The sequence below is a fragment of the Callospermophilus lateralis genome, chromosome 15 (genome assembly GCF_048772815.1).
Source record: "Callospermophilus lateralis isolate mCalLat2 chromosome 15, mCalLat2.hap1, whole genome shotgun sequence".
NCBI classification, from domain to species: Eukaryota; Metazoa; Chordata; class Mammalia; order Rodentia; family Sciuridae; genus Callospermophilus; species Callospermophilus lateralis.
Window position 1 is genome coordinate 78,222,010 of NC_135319.1, and position 12,420 is coordinate 78,234,429.

General features: G+C 47.9%; 1 long non-coding RNA gene across 1 annotated transcript; it reads left to right on the forward strand.

The window, feature by feature from the left end:
• Nucleotides 1–543: 543 nt before the first annotated feature.
• LOC143381221 (uncharacterized) lies at nucleotides 544–3,568 on the forward strand. The gene is made up of 3 exons (XR_013088793.1): nucleotides 544–700; nucleotides 2,288–2,420; nucleotides 3,444–3,568. It is a non-coding gene; the product is annotated as an uncharacterized LOC143381221 (long non-coding RNA).
• Nucleotides 3,569–12,420: the final 8,852 nt, after the last annotated feature.

Consider the following 12,420-nt stretch of genomic DNA (forward strand, 5'->3'; position numbering starts at 1 on the left):
AAAATACAGAGTAGATTTCTAGACCTGTTGGCTTGTGCGAGGAAATAGATTGTCTGGCTACAAAGCTGAGCATATGCTTCCTGAAGCTGTTCCTTTGTGGGTCAAGCTCTGATTCATGTCATCAACTAGTGGTGACACTTCAGTCCCAACCCGGGTAGTGGCCCACTCAGTTGTGGCAGGGCAGGAGCATCCAAGTGGATCTGCGTCTCGTGGACCCTGGTATGAGCCCTGCTCCCGTGTCAGGCAGAGTGTGGCAGCGTCTGACGGTAGGAACGTGGGGTCTGCGTGATGATGTTGCCAAGAGGACCTCCGTCTTGACCTGACCTCACCGTGTGTGTTCCTTCCATGTGGCACAGCTCCTGTCCACCATCCCGATCTTTATTCCCGTGTTCCCACCACTCTGGGTTTGGAGCCTGGAATGTTAGCCTGGCTTCCTGGACTGTCGATCGGCTGACCTCAGCTTCTGGCTGGGATCCTCCTTCAGATCGTATGGCACAATTGGCAGCATGTCCCACACCCCAATTCTGCTCCTGTGGACGCTGATTCCAACCAGTATGGGCTCACTCTTCTGGTTTGTATAACTGGACAATGGGCTACCCTTTGGAAAGGTGGTCAACAATTTCCAGCAAGGTCCATGTCTCATTAGCTGTTCCACTTGGACTACCAAGGACCCGGAATTCCTGAACGGTCCCTTCTCAAGGTACAACCACGCCCTTTCTTTTCTGTAGAGAACAGGGCAGGCTGACCTATTCCTGATCTTCAAATGCATATGGAGGGCTGAATGTCTGAATTTGAAGGTGTCTGGGGACCTGCAGATAAATGATGTCCCTCAGAAGCGAGGGGCTCGGGTTACCTCAGAGCTGCCCACAGTGGCTGTCCTCGCTGTAAGTGCTTTGGATCAGGGTCTTTTCCAGCTGAATATCTCATGCTTACTAGGGAGCCAGTCCAGGGCTCTGGAGCATAGGACTGAGCTCCAAACTCTACTCCAAAAGAGTGAGTGACAAGCAACTAATTTCCAAAGTTGTGCAGCGGATATTTTTTCTTCCTTCAACCCTCTGGGAGAGAAAAATGATGCAAATGAAAAACCCAAAGGTTTTTTTTTTGTTGTAACTTATGATTAATCTTGAAAAAACCACATGAGCTAAGCATTCCAGTCCTGGCGCTAAGCTAAAGCCAGGAACATGATCCTGCTCCCTCACACACTCCGGGCTCCCTGGTTCCCAGCACCCTAGGTCATTTACACAGCGCAGCTCGAAAGGGAGGAGCGTACCTTTGTTGGGGCCAGCTAAGGAAAGAGAGGCCGCAGGGTCTGTCTTGGGGAAATTATTCTCCAATTAGAATAAAAGATTGATGTATTTTTATAGATTTTTCTCTTTCAGGTACTTGATCTCATTGTTCTTCATGGCAGTGCAATGTCATCTTTTTCCAAGGCCAATAAAAACGCTTTTGCAAGACGGTGGGTCATGGCTGACTATGGGTAAAAACGATGATAGTAGAAAGATCGTGGGAGCAAGAACAGGCCACCCTATCTCTTCAAGAGTAGGGCATGTTTGTGCTCCAAAGAGGGCTCCCTGCTCGCTGGTCAATGCCGACTTTCAGGGAACCGTGACCCCTCCAGGCTCTGCTATTCATACCAAACCTGGGACTAGCACTGTTTGTGTTCCCTCCAAGACTTCTTGGGAAAACAAAGTTGCTGTGGTGATAACCTATTCTACTCATGTCTCCATTTTCTTGGGGTTTTTATGAAAATCAAATGAGCCAAGGCATGCAAAGTGCTAAAGGTGGTGCCTGGCACACAGTAAGTGCTAAATATATGCTGGCCATTATTTTTATTGACTTTCAACAAAGCCAGCTAAAGATAGAGAAAGGCAGAAAGCAGGGCACCAAGAAAACGGGACTTATCTCCCTACTGGGCAGCTCTTAGGACACCTCCTTGAGTCATCAGCTGGGCAGGTCTTTCTTTAGGTGAACTGCAGCCCTCTGCCACCCTCTTGTACCTGGGTGGCCCCAGCAGTGTGATGGGACCTTTGGACAGGGCTGATTTGAGTCGGGATAAGTTTGGACCGTTTGGTGTTGAGCCATCATAGTATAAAAACACTTTTTCAAATTAATGAGTAATGAGGACAAGATACAGCCTTGTCCTTCCCTGAGCCCAACCTTGTCCTTGAACTTGACCCTCTTGGAGTTTAGGAGGAATTGCGATTTCCCACATTAATAATATGTTCAGTGGTTTGTTTGTTTTATTTTCTTCCCCCTCCCATTAAAACTTGAAGCATTTGCTTTCTAGGCTGCCTCAGAATATTCTGGTCTAAGTGGAGATGTCGGAAGCCTGCCTTCTCCCACAGCCCACCCAGCCTCCTCAGACACAACTTCCCTTCTGGACTGACTGGGGGTCACTGGCCTGAGAGGCTCTGCCAGGGGTAAGCAAAGGCAGTGTTGGACCCCATTTTATCCTAAGAGGAAGAAGGCAGCATCATTGGCCACAAGCATGGGAAAGCCCAGGTTGGGGTGCTGGGGTGCCCGGGATCGGAAGGCTTTTATATTAATTGGCGACCATTTACAGCTTCATTCTCAGCTCTGATTTTAATTAGGTGCTTCCGGATGGAATCACCAAATGTTCTGCCTCCATCCTTGTTTAATCCTGCAGTCTGATGGGCCCTGATTTATGCACATCAATACTGTTTACAAACATGAAAGCCGCCCAACCGCGTTTGAACTTTAGGCACCACCATTGGTTATCGATAAGGGGAGGCAGCTTGGCAGGTGGCGTGTCAATACCACCAGGTCAATATTCCGTGCACAGGCGAGATCCAGGCCTTTCTGAGTGGCTGGGGGAGGAGGCTGCTCCTCTTGTCATTGCTTCTATTGTGACCATCTTCTTCCCCATCCCGAGTCCCTCAGTGAGGCGCTACAGGGTTGATCTGCTGATTTAAGAGGTTTACTCTGGGGTAAGAGGAGAAAGCCACCATTTTGGAAGAATGTATTTTTCCCCCCCAGTGGACAACAGAACCAGGTTCTCTTGGGATGCTTGAGTTGGAGTCTGTTTTCTGCCGAGTTCCCACTCTTAAAAGCTGTATATTGGGGCAGAACATCCCTTGGCCTCCCTTTTTGCATCTAGAAAATATGAAAACTCAGTGGTAAAATGTAAGCTGGGGAGGACCAAGTGGGTTGTGGGAAAGTTTAGCTTGCAGAGCAAGACGTTGGAGGTTCGAATCCTGGTTCTGCCCCTTTCTAGTTGGGTGTTCTCCAGTACCTTGCAGGATCTTGCTGAGCCTCAATTTGTCTCTGTGTTGAATGGGTTTAGTAGAATACTGTTTGAGGATTAAATGATTAAATATAAAGAGTACATTCTGGTATCCAAACCTAAGAAATACTTAATGTATAGTAACTGCTGCTCCATTATTATGGCTATTTTAATTATCGTTCTCATCATTATTATTTAGAGGACCCAGGTTTGGCACTTCTAAGTAACCTTGGGATGGTTATCTTCCCTTCTGAGCCCTGGTTCCTGCAGCCACTGAATATGGATCCTAACAGTGAACTCTGCAGATCCTCTAGGGCTACATGGAGCTGGTGAGTTTTGGGTGCTCAATGCCTGTGAGCCCTCTTCCCCTAATTTTGGTTGTCTCCCTTTCTTACTGTGAGAAATGTGAGCCTCTTCTTTTTTTTTGTAAATCTTTTTGCAAATTCTTTGTAAATCTGAGGCTTCTCTCAAATCAGCGTGGACAGGTCAACCTGGGCTGGCAAGAGCAAGTTTCCAGGGCCTGGCAGCAGGGGTGTGGGGTGTGGGGTGTGGGGAATGTGTTGGGGGGTGTCCCCTCCGCATGGTAACATCCACGAGGCTCCTCTGGGGTTTCGCTTTTGTTTTGTTGACTCCTGAGCATCTCCTTGTTGGCCCCTCTCTGTACCATAATGTAATTTGTGGGAAGCAGCTTAGTCCACCCAGGACTTCATTTTCCCAAGTTCCCATGAAGGAGTCCAGTTTCCAAGGCAGCGAATGCCATGGCCCAGGTTCTGGGTGACTGGGAAATTGTGTTTCTACGACTTTTGCGAAAAGAGTCCCCTGAGCCTAACATATGCATTTAGCATCTGTTGATGTAGAGAGGCCCCAGGCTTTTACTGAGTTGGTTAACTTTTGGGGTAGTTGGGGGCTAGTGCCTCCCCCAACTACAATGACCATTCTGAATAATCTGAAAATGTTGTCTTCCGGGAGGGTGACTGACTCATCACAATTCGTCTGGGAGTTTCCTTCTTTGAGGACTCAAAAGGCCCATGTCCCAAGCTCCTTTGGTCCCAGGCAAGCTGGGACAACTGGTCACCCTGACTTCTAGTGTAGCCAAATGATCTTCCTTTCCTGCAGATGACGGAACAGAAAAAAAAAAAATGAGGATTAATTGTGGGGTTTCTTTACCAGAAAAGAACAGGGACCCCCCCCCAAGAGACCCTGAACCCCCTGCTCAGCAAACTAAGCCTGAGTTGCCACTCTTGCCCCAGGAGACACATGAGGCAGCTTCTTCCTCATGGAGGAAGGAGGACTCTGTGGGCAGCACTAGTTGGGAAGCGTGGAATGAGGGGCACCTATCATTCAACTCCAAATGATATTGTTTTATCACTATCATAACCATCTCCCCCCCCCCCAACACACACACACATCTCCCTTCTGAGTCTTCTATGAGCATCCTGGGGGCAGAGCAGTGCACAGTATAAATCTAAAGAGAATTATCTCTTTGGGCTTAAAAGTCAGAGCAAAAGCCACTCCAACAAATGAGTAAAAGAAACTTGAGAATGATTTAAGTGTCACTGAGGTCCCTGAGTGAAGGATGCTGGTGTGGCTCATGCTCCTGTGGACTGCATATTTTCAAAGGCTGAGTAAAGCAGCTACAGGCTTCTGGGCACTGGGTGCTGCAGACACTGTGCTACATGCATGTGCCTCACCATCTGTCCTCTCAGCATCCACGCCAGGAGGACAGTAGTCTTCACAGGCCTTTCCTAGATAACTGGTCTGAGGTTGCACAGCAAGCAGGTGGCAAGGCCAGGACTTGGGCCCTGGTCTTCAGGATACAGAGTCACACTCTTGACCAGTGTGCTACACCGTCTCCCTCTGTCCTGGGTCCCCTTCAGCACACAATCAGCCTTGCCGGCTCTCCCTCCATGGATTTGTACTGTGATCTCCCGAAGACCCTCCCGAGGTGCTCTGCTCAGAATGAAACACAAAGCGGTCACTGCTATTAACGCTGACCGGGCACACACGCACACACCTGCTGGAGACATTCAGACTCAGGTGGAATTTCTGCATAGTGTGCAGCTCTTTTCTTTCGATTGCACCTATCTCAGTGGTTACTCCACAGAAGTTGGGTGAGGTGGTTGAGGTCGCCTAGGTCTTAGAAGGACTGAGGAAGGTGCTGGGGTGATGGAGGTAGGGTCGTGCACAAGGCCCCCACCCTGCCCTGCCCGAGTGTGCTGGAACGTGGCACTGCTGTGATCAGAGGCCTTGGTAGAGAAGCTTCCCCCGGGAGCAGATCCACAGGCTTTCATGAGGCGCAGGGCTGGGAACTGGGGGAGCCAAGAGGGGGGCTCTGGCTCCACGGTTTAGCTGGGAGGGCAGATTGCAGCTTTGGAAGGGTGAGTCAAGTCCAGCCTAAATACATCAGGGGGAGATGGCTGCAGCTGAGTCTGGGTCCCACACATTCCTCAAGTCCATGAGCTTCTAGCCACATGTTTTCAGAACCCCAGACCCTTCCAGAGCAGGGCTCTGTGGGGCCTACTGAGGCCAGCCTGGCTTTACCCTGAAGAATGTCACTCCAGACTTTTCCACAAAGGTCTCTTGAGTCTCCTCCTTTCCCTCCCTGCCACCTCAGTTTCCCCACTCACCCCGGCCCATCCTGCCTCCCCGCAGCCTGTGTGTCGACTGGTTTGTCCGATATTTGGGGTTTGCCAGACGGCAGGGTCACTGTGAAGAGGAGGGAGGAGGCAGGAAGATTGGCGTCCCCTCGGTGCTCTGGGGAACTCAGGAAAGACGTGGCTGACTGTTGGGAGATCCTTCCTGGAGTCACTCACATCCAACTCTAAGTTTCCAGAGTGTTCCATGAGCTACCAACACGTCCCTTGCCTTGGTGGCAGGTTATTCCTCAACGGGTCAGCAGAGACTGCTCTGGGGCTTCTCGCCTGGGCCTGGGTTCTCTTCTACAGGATTCCGGGAAAGTTTTCCTGAACATCAATAAGTCACGGGTGGGTCTGAGAGACGGGTACTGCCTCTTCATCCAAACAGAAGGGACTGGGTCGCTTTTGAACACGCCATCTTCACAAGGAGACACATTGGGGCTGCAAATCTGGTTGCCCCCCCCCACCTTTTTTTTTTTTTTCCTTGCTAATTGGCAGGAAACTAATGAACGATGCTCTGCCTGAGCAGATGCTCCTCGCGGAAAAAGGCAGAATTGGAGTTTTTCTTGCCTTTTTAAAAAAATTTTTTGAACACATCAAGAAGGTAGTAACATGTGGCAGGTCAGAAATTAAGAGAAGGTAACAGTACAGATTGTAAAGAACACAAAGGAGTCGGGGTGTGTCTGTGTGTGTGTGTTTGGGTGTGAGTGTGTGTTTTTCTCTTTTGTTTTAACTTCCTTGCATCTTTTTTTTTTTTTTTTTTTTTTTTAAGCTCATATTCGGCTGTAGCTCATAATTAGCAGCTAGGCCTCTGGGACCTAATTAACCAATTCAATTAACAAAAAAAGCACACGAGTCACCCTGACATTTGTCAGCCATTAGGAGGGATGTCAGACTGGCAGTTTCAGCCGACACATTAATGGTGATTAGCTCATTTGTGACTCACTTTTACTCCACGATCCTCCTGGAGAGACAGCCTCTAAGCCACACTGCCCAGAGCTGTGGGGTCAGTCGTTTGACCTTCAGAGGTCAGGAGGAAGCTCCCACCCCGCTCTCCCATGGGGTCTAGGGCCCCTCTGCAGCCTTAGCCGAGAGGCTGAACTTCTCCCAAGTTCCCATGAGAAGTCTCTTTGGAGGAGCTGGATAATCTTGGCTATTTCTCCAGGATGAACTCAGCAAAGGTTTCTTCAGTAGGGAAGAAGCCTTTTAAATTTTATGGTCATTATTATTTGGGGCCTGTCGGTTCCCATCTTTAGTTCCCTGGCTGGGCAGGGCTGCTGCGGTCAGCTCTAGCAGCAGCTTCTTCAATGCGGTACTGCCTTTGTTCTTGGGTTGATTACCTCCAGTGCCTTCTGTGATGTAGACAGGTATTTATATAGTGCCAGGCTATCTTTGCCTCTGATCTCCCTTAATTTAACTCAATTTTCCTGGAAGTCCTGGTAAATAAAAAGCAAGAAAGCCCAGGTAAATAAAAACTCTGGTTCAAGGGTTGGCGGGTAAAGGGGAAAGTCCTGAGGAACCAGAGACCTGACAGATCTTCCAGTGTATTCCTCCCCCAAATCTGATTTGTTCTCCAAGGAGCTTATCAAGGGCTTGTTTTGCTGGCCTGAGGAAATGACAATCCCCAGGTAGCCTTTGGAGATTGTGCTTGGCTGCATATAACAGAAAACGTCAGTAGCTGTGACTTCGACACATGGGGATATATTGTTCTCACCCAACAAGGGGTCCCAAGAGAGGCAGCAGAGGACAGCTGTGCTGGCTCCCTCTGTCCTTCTGCCCCACTTGCCTTAGAACCTGCAGAGTTTGTCCTTGTGGAGGCAAAATGGTGGATCGCAGGCTTCCAAGCCTGATGTCTCCATTCCAGGAAGGAAGAAGAGGGCAGGGAAAAGAAAAAAGTGTTGTGAAGTCTGCCTTTGTCTTTACATCAAGGAATAGCAGCTTTCCAAAAAAGGTCTACCCAGCAAATGTCCACTTTTTACTGACCACAACAATGTTGTACGGTCACCCAGACTACAAGGGACAGTGGGAAATTCAGTTACTCTTGCTGTCCTGAAAAAAATTGGGGAATCTATTGGTAAGGAAGAAGGAAAGGAGAGATATTTGGTAAACTAGCAACATCTACCAAATACATTTATTGAGTACCAAGGAGGGGGACATATTTTCCTTGCAAGAACCATTCAGGAAAGTGATGATGATACTCCTGTTCAATGGAGGGTCAAGTGGGCTGGGGAAGGCTGACAAGTCTACAGAAGTCACTCTCTGGTTAATGATGATGGATGATAGGTTTTCAGATGTACTGGATACAAAGCTTCTTTTTTTTTCCTCCCTTAAAAAAAATTGTTTATTTATTTTGAGACAAGGGTCTCACTGTGTTGCCCAGGCTGACCTCAAACTCATGATCCTCCTGCCTCAGCCTCCCAAATACCTGGGATTACAGGTGTGCCAACCCGCCTGGCTCATGAAGCCTGTTCTGCCCCGCAACCTCTGCACTGGCACCACACTGCATTATTCATGATTTCTCACACACAGTGCAGCCACGTGGTGGGTATCCCCAAAGATCAAGATTTTTCCCACCTGAACATTGGGCTGGAAAACTCAGCAGAGGCCATTCCTCTTCCGGCCTGCCCGTGTGGCTTGCCTGGTTCTGAGCCACATGCTAACACAAGCATATGGGTTTCATTTCCCTGGGAGCTAGCCCAAGTAAACCTCCAAAGAAATCTTGCTTGCCACCCTCTGTCCCTGCTTGCCAACCCCCAATCCCCGCTCACATACAAAGATGACCCATTCAAGTTGGAGACACCCTGGGCGGCACAATTAGGCTGGAGGAGAAAACAGACCTCGTTTCAAAAGGTGACTCCCTACCATTTTGAAATAAGACTTCATTAATCGCAGGCCCCTGTTGATTCCTTACCCTCCAGTGTCCTGGACGGCTTGCATGTCGCATAACCTTTCTCAACAGAGGGTGCCGGACATTCTTTGCAGGTAATCTACAGGGCCCAACAGCAAACATCTAGAATCCCGACTATTCATGCATGAACAATATAGCAGCTCCTTATTGTTACACCCATTGTTCCCTCACAAAGAGCATCTCGCAGGTTAAATCTATTTTAGCTGAGAAGGCTCTACAGAAATCCTTGCTACTGGGCATTTGATACTGATCACAGAGTCACATCAGGGAACAGCCACTGAAAGGAGAAAGTCATTTTATTTCTGAACCTTAGAGGAGACAACCTCTCCTCTGCTCTGGCTCTGCAGGACTTAGGCCTTGGAGTGGGCATGAGGATTTTGTTTTGTTTCTAATGACGCTCAATGAGATTGTTTGATTGAGGGTGGGGGGCAGTGGGTGGGCAGTCAGGGAGCAAGTAGGAAGGTATCAACAATGTCATACTCAAGCGACATATGTGAACTCTGGATTCATTCCATTTTAAAAACATGTCCCCAGGGGAAGCGAGACAGCGAGCTGTGAATTATAACGAAGGGCGTGGTGGCTCCTCTTGGAACAACAGAGCTAATGTGCATCGCAGGAACTTGATTCTGCCAAGGTTTGTCTCTGTTCAGCCAGGCAGAGGGGGCGCACTGGCTTGATGTGCCCTCCTTCTCCAAAAGGGAAGTCAGGAACCGTCCTTCCGAGACCTATATAATATCCAACATGCTTGAGGACCAGGAGGCATTGGATAGACCGCTGAGAGTGTCAGGTAGAGGAGGGACTTCAGATGTTATTTAATCCAGTCTTCCTATACAACAGCAGAGAGGGCCAGGGAGGGGATGTGGCTTGCCCTGCTAGTTAGTGCTGAGATTAGAGGCAGCCCGCAGCACTTCATCCTCAGAGGGGGTCTTCAGTGGGAAACATGGCGTTGAACGAGGTCAGGTGGACAGCAGCAATTTAACCTGGGGTTGGGGGAGAATACCCAAATTATTTACCAATATTTAGCATACGCATTCCTAGATCAAGCAAGGGCATGGAGCAATCAGAATAGACACCAGCCACAAACCACCATTCAAGCCCTACTAGAGACCCTGATGCTGTCGGGCATGCGCTAGACCTTGAGAAAACCATCATGGCGCCTGCCAGGAGCTGAGCCTGCAGGGGAATCCTCTTCACAGGCAAAAGAGGGGACCAGCCGATAGTCACCCTTTTGCTGATGGACGTGGTGGGAGATGGAATTGGGAGAGAAGGTAATTCCATTAGTTGTCGGAAATTATTTATTCCATAAAGTTCTAAAAAGATATGTGAAAATAAGAGCTATTTGTTCTGAGCTTATCATAGCAAAGGAGTGAGCCACTGTCATTTGTGTTTGGCAGAGACCCAAAGACAGGTAGAGAAGGGCAAGCTTTAATGTGAAGGACAGGGGGCCTCAGGTGGCCCAGGTGGGGGCTGCTGGCCAGAAGCAGGCATCTCATCCAGTTGGTTACACACCCATATCTGGCTTTCTCTGGTTGTCCCTAAGCTGGAAGTATTGACAATTCAGGAAGCTGTCAGCTATTAATCAAGTCCTGGCCATTTGGGGGCCTTTGTTAGGGAAGTTACTGTTGAGTTTTCCTGGGTTGTCACGAGAGATGGCAGTCCAGCTTCCTGCAAGTCTGATTTATAGCAGATGTTCAGAAAGGACTACAGTTCAGGGTAATTTTCTCTGATGAGTCAGAAGTTATCTTTTTTGCAGGATTCTGGCTTCCTGGGTTGTTTACTGTAGATAAAAAGTCGCTGCAGGTTATGGGTCAAAGTTCTATTTTTATATATGGTTGGGCCATTGTTTGTTGGTAGAGTGAGCTTCTGGGTCATATAGGGCCTAGAGGACCTCGGCCCTCAGTCCTCAGGTTGTCACTAGTTTGGTTCAGTCATTTCTCCCCTGCCATTCTTCTCCTTGGAAAAAAATGAAAAATGATGGTTTGGATTTGCTCTGATGTACCCGCTTCGTAACACAACCCGCTCCTTGGTATCTGTGCAGCGTCCTCAATGCTAAACCTCTGCAGCTTCAAATTGAAACTGCTTCTTCATGTAGGAAGCACCCTGTTGCTTTGCTAGCTACCCTACGAAGACAAGAGGGGGGTTCACAGGTGTCCCCCTTCTCTGACCTTTCTTCCCATACAGTCAAGCTGGGTCACCTGCTGGTGTGGGGAAATCTTATTCTGCCTTTGGCATTGGGCTGTCCTTTCTGTGACTTGGTGCTAATGCTAGCCATAAATGTTCCTACCGTGTGGAAAGGTGGGCGTGTCCAGTTCCGTACAATATCCTCATACATGCAGATCTATGTTGCCACTACCAATCAGAGGACAGCTCTGTCACTGCAGGACCCCTGTTTCCTTTCTATAACCCTACCCACCTCCCTGTTGTCCCCACTCCCTGTTGCAAACCCTCATCTACCACTAATCTAGTGCCCATTCTATAATTTTGTCAATTTTGTAATGTTATGTAAATGGAATCACATAATATGTAATCTCTTGAAACGGTCCTTGTTCACTCAGTATAATTCTGGGAGATTCATCCAAGTTTTTTTGAGTCCTGATGATTTTATTTTACAGTCTGTTTTGCTAGTCACCTATTGAAGAGTATCTGTTTTTTTTTTTTCCCTAGATTTGGAGTTATTCATGAATAAAGTTGCCGTGAACATTTTTGTATGGGTTTCTGTGTGAACGTAACTTTTCATCTTTGTGGAGTGAAGGCCCCAAATTTCAAATATGGGGTCACATGGTGATTGCATGTTTAGTTTTATAAGAAACTGACAAGCTGTTTTCCAGAGTGGCAAAACCATTCCCCCCAGCAATGAATGAATCACCTACCTCTTCTCCAGCACTTAGTGTTGTCCCTATGTCTTACCTTTGCCATTCTGGTAGGTGTCAGTAATACCTCATTGTGATTTCAATTTTCATCTTCTTGTTGGCGCATGATGCTGAACCTCTTTTCAAGTGTTTATTTGCCACATGTTGTCCACTTTGGGGAAGTGTCTGTGGATGTCTTTTGCACATTTTCTACTTGGATTGTTTACTTTTTGTTGTTGTTTTGGGGATTTGAGAGTTTTTTTAATGTAATTTTTTTTTTAAAATGCCTCCTCTAGTCCTTTTTTATATATGTGTTATTGGATATATTTTCCTTTAAATATGGCTTTAAGAGAAGCTTCTGTCATCTCTGCTACAAACCCAATTTTTTTTTTTCATTGAAGACCTTAAATTTTTTTCACTGAAGACCTTCAACCATAAATTTCCCAACCGTAAGCCTTTCGGGGAAGATAATTTTTCAGTTACAGAAAGATCACCATCCATCTACCCACTCAGCTCAGCTGTTCGTGGAGGTGTAGTTGAGTGAGCAGGCGGTTCGACTTAAGCCTCATCTTTCTCAGGCTGCAGCCTCAGCACCAGCTGTTTGGAAGTTCTCTTTGAAATGATGTTTACTTCCTGTCCCCAGATCTGCTTCCTACACAACATGCTGACTGACTGCTGTTCGCTTCCTTCTCTGCTCAGAGAAACAGGCGGAGTGAACCCTTGCTCCTACCCAAGAAAGGCCTGAGTTCCAGGTCTCCCAGATCTCACTGTCCTGAGGACAAA